The sequence below is a fragment of the Ascaphus truei genome, unplaced genomic scaffold, assembly GCF_040206685.1.
Source record: "Ascaphus truei isolate aAscTru1 unplaced genomic scaffold, aAscTru1.hap1 HAP1_SCAFFOLD_946, whole genome shotgun sequence".
NCBI lineage: Eukaryota > Metazoa > Chordata > Amphibia > Anura > Ascaphidae > Ascaphus > Ascaphus truei.
The window spans coordinates 42,422-52,529 of NW_027457285.1; the positions used below are offsets into that span (position 1 = coordinate 42,422).

At 55.4% G+C, this 10,108-nt stretch overlaps 1 pseudogene; it reads right to left on the reverse strand.

Moving 5' to 3' along the window:
• Positions 1-1,272: 1,272 nt before the first annotated feature.
• LOC142486553 (N-acetyllactosaminide beta-1,3-N-acetylglucosaminyltransferase 3-like) overlaps positions 1,273-10,108 on the reverse strand; it is an 11,910-nt pseudogene continuing 3,074 nt past the window's right edge.

A 10,108-nucleotide genomic window follows, 5' to 3' on the forward strand; every position in this document is an offset into this window, starting at 1 on the left:
CAGGCCTCCATAATATTCTCAGAGGACGGCACCATTGATGTAACCTCCCCGCTCTGGGAGTCAGATGTCTCTGCCCTTTGTTCCCTTCCGATACTTTTGGCATTAGCAGACAAACCCTCAGCCGCTAGTATACCGCCCGCTGTCATGGATAGGATCCCGTCCGAATTATGATCCACCGGCCCTGAGGATAACGGGCACCTAAGGGTACCGCCCATTGTTGTACAGCTCAAATAAGGGGCCTCGCTTCCCCGTAAACTGCAATACCCCTCTTTTCCCTGTAAAGAAACGCACCGCGAAGGGTGAACCTGATAAGTATAGAATGGTTCAAGATCTCCGAGCAGTAAATGATGCAACCATTGTACGATGTTTTAACAACAAATCCCTTCCAGATGACCCCAGAGGCTTCCAAGAATTTCACTGTTCTCAAACAGGTAATATCCTCGGCCCCTGCCTTGGGCCTCCCAGACTATGATTTACCCTTTAAGCTTTTCGTATCAGAACGAAATGGACATGCAACTGGAGTGTTAATGCAGCCACACGCTGGCCGATGTCGACCTATTGGTTATTACTCCAGCCGTCTCGATGCTGTGGCTCGTGGTGGACCGTCCTGTCTTCGTGCTGTCTTTGCTGCTCAAGCACTGCTGGATAAAACTTCAGACATTGTTCTAGGGCATGACCTCATTCTCCTGGCACCACATGACATTGCTGCTATTCTCAATCAGACACCTCAGGTTGCAATGCTTGCTTCTCATTCCAGACAATGTCACCCTTCTCTGGTGCCAAGTGCTTAACCCCTCCACTCTTCTTCCACTTCCCGAGGGGGGAGATGTGCAGGGACACGAACAAGAACAAAGCACAGCTGGAGTCGACCTACCCCATGATTGCTTCGAACTCATGAAGCTAGAAACTGCTCATCTGCCCACGGTGAGTGAAACGCCGATACAGAACCCAGATCTAATTCTGTTTGTGGATGGTTCTCGATATGCTGATCAACAAGGCACCTACTATACGGGTTATGCTGTCACCACAGACACTGTGGTCCTACTGGCAAACACACTACTGTCAACAGCATCTGCACAAGAAGCCGAACTACAAGCCCTCACTGCAGCGTGTAAACTGGCAGAAGGACAAACGGCGAATATCTACACTGACTCTAGATATGCCTTTGGTGTAGCACATGATTTTGGCGTCATTTGCCAAACCAGGGGATTTCTGACAGCAGCAGGAACACCAGTGACACACAGCTCAGCCATACAAGCTTTGATGGACGCCCTACTCCTTCCAAGCCATGTGGCCACCCTGAAGGTAAAGCCCATGGGAAACTGAACACAGAAGAAGCCAGAGGAAACCATCTGGCGGATGCTGCGGCAAAACAAGCTGCCAGCGGGATACGAGAAGTGGAAGATCGAGTGGACACGACAAGGATGGTTCCGTTAATGCAGAACCTCCCAGTAAATCGAGAATATCTGAAGAAGTTGCAAGAATCTGCAACAAAGGAAGAAAAGGAAAGCTGGAAGAAAAGAGGTGCATCGCCCCAAGAAGGAATTTATGAGTACAAAAAGAAACTTTGTCTGCCACGGGCACTGTATCCTGTTGTGGTACAATGGGCACATGGAGCAGCACATCTCTCAAAGACTCTTATGAATGCACTGATCGACAAATACTATGTGGCGCCTGGAATTACCCCAATGACTAGTAATTTCTGCAAATTATGTACAATTTGTGCAAAGTGTAACCCAGGATGTGTGGAAAAACCACCGCAGAAATATCTTGCAAGGCCCCGCTTTCACTGCTACGTTAGCTAAAGAAATTTGGTCCGCGCTAGGGACCACCCTTGCTTTCCACACCCCATGAGGGGAATATGCTCTATCCCCATTTAAGATACTGTTTGGTACTGCCCCCAAACTTGGTTGTTACTACCCACAGCAGTTACAGATGCAGTCTGATGTTTTGACCAAATATGTAACTGCCCTAGCGCAAGGACTAACCAATATGCATGGTCGAGTGTTTTCTTCTATTCCAGATCCAGATCTAGATACCGGGACTCATAAACTCGTGCCCGGAGACTGGGTGCTTGTGAAGAAATTTGTAAGGAAACATTCCCTAGAGCCCAGATATGATGGTCCTTTCAAAGTTCTGTTGACCACAGCGACATCAGTCAAACTAGCTGGCAAGAACACCTGGATACACGCCTCTCATTGCAAGAAGGTTCCAGCTCCCAACGAGGACACCTCAGAAGGAAAATGATGCTATATATCCTTTGCTTGTTGAGTCTAGGGGGGGCACAAGAGATTGCTATCACCCAACATGAAGGGGTAGTCACGTTTTGGTATAATTCATCCAATACTCATGTAGCTACCTTCTCCTTTGATTATTGTAATATAGTCCGCTGCCCCTCAAAACATTGGCAATATAATCGATACAGCAATTCCGGTTTCAGGTCCACTTATATATGCGTAACGGATTCCTACTGGGGAAAGGAATGTGATTACTGGGGAGCAGTAGGATGGAACACAGGAACAGATTGGGGATACCGACCACAAAATGGTCTAGCAAGGAAAGACGGGATAGCAAAAGATTTTTGCCCAAATAGGCATCGCAATAGTTATTATTTTTGTTTTGTTTGTGATTATTGTCTGCTGTGTTCTCCCATGTTTTAAAAAGTTCATGACCAAAGCTGTTGACAATAGCACTCCTACCTTTTTTCTGCAGTCAGATAATAATACTCCACTCTTGGAAGATGGTCCATTTACTCCGTTACAGTCCCTCCCAGTTAAGTACAATAGTATAAACCCATAGGGACAGCATCTGACTTCCTTATGTGCAAAGTCTGTGGCAAGGGGGGTCATGGACAAGCCATGACTCGTCTAACGTACAGCACAAAAGAGTTCCCAGGCACATCTGGACAGATGAGTTAGTATACATCTAGGGACAGACTCAGAAATAGACATTTCAAGGGGGGACTGTGATGGATTGGATAAAATGCCTATTTCTTCATCTGTAATACTTTGCTATGATTCCTTACTCAAAATGGCTACCGCAGTTACCCCTCCCTTCAAGTAAGGAAGATGGCACCGAGGAATTCCCCTCAAATGCTGATGTGTCCAAAAAACCTGCAATAACAGGACCATAAACTGCAACAACAAGACCATACAAGGAAAAGACCCAACAAGAACCAATGAGATACTGACATGTGTATTTACACACAACCTTTAGACCTGAAAGAGCTCCTTTTGCATACAATCCCCCACTGCAGCCCCTATATATGAACGTGGTCTGTAGGAATAAAGTCAGACATTATCATACTGAACGTGTGTCAGCGTGATCTTTTCTCAGTGCACGCATTACCTACGTAGGAAACTAATCAGGACGGGGACAGATACTCTACAGACGGTTGTTCTGATCCAAATCACAGACACACAGACACACAGACACACAGACACACACACTGAACAATACGGAGATAAAGGAGAAGCTTGTCCAGCACCTGGGGAGAGACGGGGGATCAGCGCCAGTGTCACACACACACACACACACACTGAACAATACGGAGATAAAGGAGAAGCTTGTCCAGCACCTGGGGAGAGACGGGGGATCACACACACACACACACACACACACACACACACACACACACACACACACACACACAGACACACAGACACACAGACACACAGACACACAGACACACACACACACACTGAACAATACGGAGATAAAGGAGAAGCTTGTCCAGCACCTGGGGAGAGACGGGGGATCAGCGCCAGTGTCACACACACACACACACACACACACACACACTGAACAATACGGAGATAAAGGAGAAGCTTGTCCAGCACCTGGGGAGAGACGGGGGATCAGCGCCAGTGTCACACACACACACACACACACACACACTGAACAATACGGAGATAAAGGAGAAGCTTGTCCAGCACCTGGGGAGAGACGGGGGATCACTCACACACACACACACACACACACACACACACACACACACACACACACACACACACACACACACACACACACACACACACACACACACACACACACACACACTGAACAATACGGAGATAAAGGAGAAGCTTGTCCAGCACCTGGGAGAGACGGGTATCAGCGGCAGTGCCACACGCACACACAGCGCGGGCAGTGCCCCCCACACACACACACACAGCGCGGGCAGTGCCCCCCACACACACACACAGCGCGGGCAGTGCCCCCCACACACACACACAGCGCGGGCAGTGCCCCCACACACGCACACACACAGCGCGGGCAGTCCCCCCACACACACACACACGCACACACACAGCGCGGGCAGTGCCCCCCACACACACACACACAGCGCGGGCAGTGCCCACACACACACACACACACACACACACACACACACAGCGCGGGCAGCGGCAGTGCCACACACACACACACACACACAGCGCGGGCAGCGGCAGTGCCAGACACACACACAGCGCGGGCAGCGGCAGTGCCATCCACACACACACAGCGCGGGCAGTGCCCCCACACACGCACACACACACACACACAGCGCGGGCAGTGCCCACACACACACACACACACACACACACACACAGCGCGGGCAGCGGCAGTGCCAGACACACACAGCGCGGGCAGCGGCAGTGCCACACACACAGCGCGGGCAGCGGAAGTGCCAGACACACACACACAGCGCGGGCAGCGGCAGTGCCAGACACACACACACAGCGCGGGCAGCGGCAGTGCCAGACACACACACAGCGCGGGCAGCGGCAGTGCCAGACACACACAGCGCGGGCAGCGGCAGTGCCACACACACACACAGCGCGGGCAGCGGCAGTACCAGACACACAGCGCGGGCAGCGGCAGTGCCACACACACAGCGCGGGCAGCGGCAGTGCCACACACACACACAGCGCGGGCAGCGGCAGTGTCACACACACAGCGCGGGCAGCGGCAGTGCCACACACACACACAGCACGGGCAGCGGCAGTACCAGACACACAGCGCAGGCAGCGGCAGTGCCACACACAGCGCGGGCAGCGGCAGTGCCACACACACAGCGCGGGCAGCGGCAGTGCCACACACACACAGCACGGGCAGCGGCAGTGCCAGACACACACACAGCGCGGGCAGCGGCAGTGCCACACACACACAGCGCGGGCAGCGGCAGTGCCAGACACACACACAGCGCGGGCAGCGGCAGTGCCACACACACAGCGCGGGCAGCGGCAGTGCCACACACACACACAGCGCGGGCAGCGGCAGTGCCAGACACACAGCGCGGGCAGCGGCAGTGCCACACACACAGCGCGGGCAGCGGAAGTGCCAGACACACACACAGCGCGGGCAGCGGCAGTGCCACACACACAGCGCGGGCAGCGGCAGTGCCAGACACACACACAGCGCGGGCAGCGGCAGAGCCACACACACACAGCGCGGGCAGCGGCAGTGCCACACACACACAGCGCGGGCAGCGGCAGTGCCACACACACACACAGCACGGGCAGCGGCAGTACCAGACACACAGCGCGGGCAGTGGCAGTGCCAGACACACACAGCGCGGGCAGCGGCAGTGCCCCACACACACACACACACACACACACACACACACACACACACACACACACACACACAGCGCGATCAGCGGCAGTGCCACACACACACACAGCACGGGCAGCGGCAGTACCAGACACACACAGCGCGGGCAGCGGCAGTGACACACACACACACACACACACAGCGCGATCAGCGGCAGTGCCAGACACACACAATGCGGCAGCGGCAGTGCCAGCCTCCCCCTCACACACACTACTACACCATGTATACACAGCACAGGTACAGCACGGGCAGTGCCAGCCTCCCCCTCACACACTACTACACCATGTATACACAGCACAGGTACAGCGCGGGCAGTGCCAGCTTCCCCTCACACACACTACTACACCATGTATACACAGCACAGGTACAGCGCGGGCAGTGCCAGCCTCCCCCTCACACACACTACTACACCATGTATACACAGCACAGGTACAGCACGGGCAGTGCCAGCCTCCCCCTCACACACACTACTACACCATGTATACACAGCACAGGTACAGCGCGGGCAGTGCCAGCCTCCCCCTCACACACACTACTACACCATGTATACACAGCACAGGTACAGCGCGGGCAGTGCCAGCCTCCCCCTCACACACACTACTACACCATGTATACACAGCACAGGTACAGCGCGGGCAGTGCCAGCCTCCCCCTCACACACACTACTACACCATGTATACACAGCACAGGTACAGCGCGGGCAGTGCCAGCCTCCCCCTCACACACACTTCTACACCATGTATACACAGCACAGGTACAGCGCGGGCAGTGCCAGCCTCCCCTCACACACACTTCTACACCATGTATACACAGCACAGGTACAGCGCGGGCAGCGCCAGCCTCCCCCTCACACACACTACTACACCATGTATACACAGCACAGGTTACAGCGCGGGCAGTGCCAGCCTCCCCCTCACACACACTACTACACCATGTATACACAGCACAGGTACAGCGCGGGCAGTGCCAGCCTCCCCTCACACACACTACTACACCATGTATACACAGCACAGGTACAGCACGGGCAGTGCCAGCCTCCCCTCACACACACTACTACACCATGTATACACAGCACAGGTACAGCACGGGCAGTGCCAGCCTCCCCCTCACACACACTACTACACCATTTATACACAGCACAGGTACAGCACGGGCAGTGCCAGCCTCCCCCTCACACACACTACTACACCATGTATACACAGCACAGGTACAGCGCGGGCAGTGCCAGCCTCCCCTCACACACACTACTACACCATGTATACACAGCACAGGTACAGCGCGGGCAGTGCAGCCTCCCCCTCACACACACTACTTCACCATGTATACACAGCACAGGTGCAGCGCGGGCAGTGCCAGCCTCCCCTCACACACACTACTACACCATGTATACACAGCACAGGTACAGCGCGGGCAGTGCCAGCCTCCCCCTCACACACACTACTACACCATGTATACACAGCACAGGTACAGCGCGGGCAGTGCCAGCCTCCCCCTCACACACTACTACACCATGTATACACAGCACAGGTACAGCACGGGCAGTGCCAGCCTCCCCCTCACACACACTACTACACCATGTATACACAGCACAGGTACAGCGCGGGCAGTGCCAGCCTCCCCCTCACACACTACTACACCATGTATATACAGCACAGGTACAGCGCGGGCAGTGCCAGCCTCCCCCTCACACACTACTACACCATGTATACACAGCACAGGTACAGCGCGGGAAGTGCCAGCCTCCCCCTCACACACACACTACTACACCATGTATACACAGCACAGGTACAGCGCGGGCAGTGCCAGCCTCCCCCTCACACACACTACTACACCATGTATACACAGCACAGGTACAGCGCGGGCAGTGCCAGCCTCCCCCTCACACACACACTACTACACCATGTATACACAGCACAGGTACAGCGCGGGAAGTGCCAGCCTCCCCCTCACACACACACTACTACACCATGTATACACAGCACAGGTACAGCGCGGGCAGTGCCAGCCTCCCCCTCACACACACTACTACACCATGTATACACAGCACAGGTACAGCGCGGGCAGTGCCAGCCTCCCCCTCACACACTACTACACCATGTATACACAGCACAGGTACAGTGCGGGAAGTGCCAGCCTCCCCCTCACACACACTACTACACCATGTATACACAGCACAGGTACAGCGCGGGCAGTGCCAGCCTCCCCCTCACACACACTACTACACCATGTATACACAGCACAGGTACAGCGCGGGCAGTGCCAGCCTCCCCCTCACACACACTACTACACCATGTATACACAGCACAGGTACAGCGCGGGCAGTGCCAGCCTCCCCCTCACACACACTACTACACCATGTATACACAGCACAGGTACAGCGCGGGCAGTGCCAGCCTCCCCCTCACACACACTTCTACACCATGTATACACAGCACAGGTACAGCGCGGGCAGTGCCAGCCTCCCCCTCACACACACTTCTACACCATGTATACACAGCACAGGTACAGCGCGGGCAGCGCCAGCCTCCCCCTCACACACACTACTACACCATGTATACACAGCACAGGTACAGCGCGGGCAGTGCCAGCCTCCCCCTCACACACACTTCTACACCATGTATACACAGCACAGGTACAGCGCGGGCAGTGCCAGCCTCCCCCTCACACACACTTCTACACCATGTATACACAGCACAGGTACAGCGCGGGCAGCGCCAGCCTCCCCCTCACACACACTACTACACCATGTATACACAGCACAGGTACAGCGCGGGCAGCGCCAGCCTGCCCCTCACACACACTACTACACCATGTATACACAGCACAGGTACAGCGCGGGCAGTGCCAGCCTGCCCCTCACACACACTACTACACCATGTATACACAGCACAGGTGCAGCGCGGGCAGTGCCAGCCTCCCCCTCACACACACTACTACACCATGTATACACAGCACAGGTACAGCACGGGCAGTGCCAGCCTCCCCCTCACACACACTACTACACCATGTATACACAGCACAGGTACAGCACGGGCAGTGCCAGCCTCCCCCTCACACACACTACTACACCATGTATACACAGCACAGGTACAGCGCGGGCAGTGCCAGCCTCCCCTCACACACACTACTACACCATGTATACACAGCACAGGTACAGCGCGGGCAGTGCCAGCCTCCCCTCACACACACACTACTACACCATGTATACACAGCACAGGTACAGCGCGGGCAGCGGCAGTGCCAGCCTCCCCCTCACACACACTACTTCACCATGTATACACAGCACAGGTGCAGCGCGGGCAGTGCCAGCCTCCCCTCACACACACTACTACACCATGTATACACAGCACAGGTACAGCGCGGGCAGTGCCAGCCTCCCCCTCACACACACTACTACACCATGTATACACAGCACAGGTACAGCGCGGGCAGTGCCAGCCTCCCCCTCACACACTACTACACCATGTATACACAGCACAGGTACAGCACGGGCAGTGCCAGCCTCCCCCTCACACACACTACTACACCATGTATACACAGCACAGGTACAGCGCGGGCAGTGCCAGCCTCCCCCTCACACACTACTACACCATGTATATACAGCACAGGTACAGCGCGGGCAGTGCCAGCCTCCCCCTCACACACTACTACACCATGTATACACAGCACAGGTACAGCGCGGGAAGTGCCAGCCTCCCCCTCACACACACACTACTACACCATGTATACACAGCACAGGTACAGCGCGGGCAGTGCCAGCCTCCCCCTCACACACACTACTACACCATGTATACACAGCACAGGTACAGCGCGGGCAGTGCCAGCCTCCCCCTCACACACACACTACTACACCATGTATACACAGCACAGGTACAGCGCGGGAAGTGCCAGCCTCCCCCTCACACACACACTACTACACCATGTATACACAGCACAGGTACAGCGCGGGCAGTGCCAGCCTCCCCCTCACACACACTACTACACCATGTATACACAGCACAGGTACAGCGCGGGCAGTGCCAGCCTCCCCCTCACACACTACTACACCATGTATACACAGCACAGGTACAGTGCGGGAAGTGCCAGCCTCCCCCTCACACACACTACTACACCATGTATACACAGCACAGGTACAGCGCGGGCAGTGCCAGCCTCCCCTCACACACACTACTACACCATGTATACACAGCACAGGTACAGCGCGGGCAGCGGCAGTGCCAGCCTCCCCCTCACACACACTACAACACCATGTATACACAGCACAGGTACAGTGCGGCAGTGCCAGCCTCCCCTCACACACACTACTACACCATGTATACACAGCACAGGTACAGCGCGGGCAGTGCCAGCCTCCCCCTCACACACACTACTACACCATGTATACACAGCACAGGTACAGCGCGGGCAGTGCCAGCCTCCCCCTCACACACACTACTACACCATGTATACACAGCACAGGTACAGCGCGGGCAGTGCCAGCCTCCCCCTCACACACACTACTACACCATGTATA